This window comes from Hevea brasiliensis, unplaced genomic scaffold, assembly GCF_030052815.1.
Source record: "Hevea brasiliensis isolate MT/VB/25A 57/8 unplaced genomic scaffold, ASM3005281v1 Scaf203, whole genome shotgun sequence".
Lineage (NCBI taxonomy): Eukaryota > Viridiplantae > Streptophyta > Magnoliopsida > Malpighiales > Euphorbiaceae > Hevea > Hevea brasiliensis.
The window spans coordinates 84,209-88,640 of record NW_026614700.1 but is presented as its reverse complement, the minus strand read 5'-3'; positions in this window follow the sequence as shown (position 1 = coordinate 88,640).

Below are 4,432 nucleotides of genomic sequence, written 5' to 3'. Positions count from 1 at the left end.
GTTCTATACATCTTAGCTGTCCGAAAATACCTTAATCGTCGAAACAGTAGAATGTACGGACTACCTAAAGTGAGGGCGTTATAGATTTTTAAACTAATTGAAATCTGAGACAAAGGAGAACAACTCTTCTAAAGAACATAGGCCAGATTATGACCATAACTTGATTAAATTCCTAGACAAAATTGGTCCAGCAAATCTTCCCTAATTCTGGACTAACCTGGAAATCCTGGACAATGAGCCATCCGACTAGTTTTGGAGAAATTGCCATAACTTGGGATACAAAATGCAAAATAGGTGATTCCCAAACCAAAATGTTCATAAGACATAGGGCTACAAACTTTATGTTTTTACCAGAACCCGGTTCATAGGGCAAGATAGAGGAATTATTGGGATAAATTAGGAATCCTAAATCTAAAATTTCTGCTCCTTAGCTAATTGACCTTATGACCTCTGAATGTCTATCAAGCCATAACTTTCTCTACATAACTCCAATTAGAGTGATTCAAAATGATTTAGAAAACTAAAACATTCTTTTAGGGACCATGGCCAAATTATGTGCTTAAGGTGCAAGGATATAAAGTGCAGAATTAGGATATAAATCTGGAAAACTTGGAATCTCAGGATATGGCACTTGGAATAGTGTTTAGTAAATTGGCCATAACTTGAGATCAAGAACTCCAAATTGAGTGATTCAAAGTGGAAAATAAAATAAAACATAGAGGAACAATTTTCATGAAGAATACTTCATCAAATTATGAGAAGAACTAGGTTAAAATAGGGTTGCAAAGTCAGGGTCTAGAGCTGCCCTGGACCCAGAATACATTGGAATTTCAAAATCTAATTAGGGATGCATTAGGAATTTAGTTGATTAGCTATTGAAGATAATTGAAATGAGTATTGAAGCTTAGTAATTGTGTGATTTTAGTCAACAAAGAAACTTCCAAGGAAGGGAAGGATTAACCCAAGAAAAGAAAAGTTAAAGAAGGTTTGTGCACAACTATTCTCTTTTTCTATGTTTTAAATTTGGATTTCACTTGAATGAATTTTATATGAATGAATTTTATTTTTCTTTGTTATTGTGGACTTTAAATATGTTGAATTGGCTTTGTATGATTTAAATACAATTACTTTTGTGCTCTTAAGCATTTAATGCATTGTTTTGATGGTTGTGAATTGTGAAATGTGCTTATTGGATTTGCAATGTGACTCTTTGAACATAAATTATTTGAAATTGTTTTGAATATATTTTGAAACCACAGTTATGAAGGAACGGAAGCGTGAAAAACACAAGATTATACCATTGAATTCAAAAATTCTCACCTAGGGTCACATGCACCATGCAAGATTTATTTTTATCTATTTGATTTCAATGATAAACAACATATTAAAACTCTTTTAATATGTTTTTGAATCTGTATTTGCCATTTAAGATTTTAAAATTAATCAGATTAATTTTAGAACCCTAGATTAAATCAAGAACGATTACACTAACCTCTTGATGTGCTGCAGTGTTCTGCGCTTTGAGATTCGTCTTGTGACACGGATGTTGTCCTCTAGCTTGTCCACACCAAGAACACCTATGGCAGCCCTTGAACAGCTTCTAAAGCCTTTTCTATTAATTAGAAATTCAAGTTCTGCCTTTTAAGAGATTAGAGATGCAAACAGGACACTAGAAACAATTTCTAGTGTTCTTAATTCAAGAGATTGATGGCTAATCTCTTTGAATTGATGAGAGATGAAGAGAAATAGCTGGAGAGGCTCAAAGTGGCGTGACATATGAGAGGAGAGGCTGCTGGTTATGTTTTCTTTTCATAACCCCACTTAAATAGCTAGGTTAACACATTAAACCCTAGCCACATGTCACCTTTTGATTAGCTCTAGGTTTAAGTGACCCAATCACATTGTGCCAAGTGTCAAACCTATATTTAATCTTGATTTTAATCATCTTACATGATTAAAAAAAAACATTTGGAAAGCTTATGTGTTATGCCATGTGTCACCATCTCATGGTGCCACGTGTCACACTGTGAAATGACCAAAATGCCCCTGTGTCTTAATTTTGAGTTCTTAACCCAAAATAATTATTTTCTTCTTCTAATTAATTTATATCAAATATAAATTAATTAATTAATCTCTCTTAATTAATTTCTCATCAATTAAATTCATATTTAAACACTTTAAATATAAATTTAATTTATACTACACATCCAATAATCTAGATTTGGTTTCAAGTCATGCTAGGGACTTTGCAATTTAATTGCAAACCAAATCTATTTAATTAATCAATTAAACTCTTTAATTAATTAATTAAATCATATTTAAATAGGTGATAACTTGTGTATGTGTGTGACTTACTAGGCTCATCACTAATTGGCAATGAGACATGATATCAACTCTTAATATCATCAGAACTCTTTCTTACCATAAATGATTTCTCTAAATCATTTTATGAACCTCATAGACCATGGTTAACACCTAGCATAGCATGCCATGGCGACCCAATTAGTTATTTGTTTTACCTTATATGAACCTATAATCATATGTTACCATGCTCTAGAATCTCTCTGTTAGAAAATCCCAACTCAAGCCGAGTCATGGTTTATGTCAAACTCCATTTGCTATGAATATTATGTTCTCTTTTAATTCCAGTTCTTGATTAAAAGATTTTTCTCATCGTAAACTCTTTTACGAATAAATCTATCTGTCTGCCAGAACTTGAAACATCAAGAACAATTAAATGAACATAGGATTTTAACTCTAGTTACTTAGAGGAACAGATTCCTTCTTGATCAACACCTACCTCCATATATAACTAGCAGGAGCCAACAGATGCCCATATACCCATACATAGTACAAGTATGAAAGCAGTATCAAACTCAAACTACCTATATACAAGATAATTGTGCTATCTCAGTCTAAAGATTATATGCACTGATATGATTTATGACAAAACATTGACAAGAGTAAACTCCATGTGCTTGTCATAAGTGTCACCGTTCGGCCTACTTATCATTTATAAGTGCCTATCATGTTTGTTATATGGCATGAGACTCACTATTCCATCTTATTTATATCTCATATAAATAACTTGGGAACAAACATGAATACAATTTTTCTGGATAAGTCATGTCCTTATTATGAAGTATCCTCGATTGTGAACCTATTTATGATACTTTGTGCTAGAAATATTGTCACTCATATTCTTAACAACTTAAGAATAATATTTCTAACAAAATATCAATGGACCTTTTCTATTACACATAAATATATTATGTAAACGGAAAAGTGGAAATGCCTTTTATTAATAAAATATATACAAGATACATACTAAATGATATGCTCTAGGGCATACTACTAACAATCTCCCACTAGCACTAGAGCCATTCATTACAATACCTTAGACCCGTCTTCTCAAGATGTCGGTCTAATCGAGCTTATGACATAGGCTTAGTGAATGGATCACCGGATTTTCATTGATGCTATTTTCTGCATGGCTATATTGCCTTGCCCAACTATATCTCGATAATGTGGTAGTGCCTTTCTATGTGTTTGGATTTTGGGTGAGACCTTAGTTCCTTAGCCTATATGATCGCTTCCATTGTTGTCACGGTAATGGAACCACGACTCAATGGAAGGAACTCGTAAGTTCGTCACGAACTTCTTTATCCAAACGACTTCCTTTGCAAAGATCTCGATGCAAAGAATATACTCACCTCGATGAGTGGAATCTGCAATGTGCTCGCTTGGAACTCTTCCAACCGATCGCACCTCCATTACAAATGAACACATATCCAGAGGTAGACTTTCTATCATCGATATCTGATTGGAAATCAGAATCAGTATAACCATCCAATTGCAAGTCTCCACCTCCATAAATCAAGAATAAATCCTTAGTTCTTCTCAAGTACTTAAGAATATTCTTGATGACTATCGATGTTCCAAACCTAGATTGGATTGATACCTGCTAGTCAAACTAACAGCATATGCGATATCCGGCCTAGTACACAACATTGCATACATTAAACTTCCAATAGCCGAAGCATATGGAATCCTGGACATCTTATCTCTTTCTTTAGGTGTCTTTGGAGACATCTCTTTAGAAAGATGGATACCAAGTCTCACTGGTAACAATCCTCTCTTGGAATCAAGCATGTTAAACCTCTTTAACACCTTTTCCAAGTATAGACTTTGGAATAAACCAATTATTCTTTTCGCTCTATCTCTATAGATGCGAATCCCAAGAATATAGGTTGCCTCCCCTAAGTCTTTCATGGAGAATGTATTTGACAACCATACCTTTATAGTCACAACATACTGTATCATTACACATCAACATTATGTAATCCACATATAAGACAAGGAAAGTGATAGCAATGTAACTAAACTTATTATATAAAAATGTCTCATACTCATTTTTGATAAAACCAAAAGA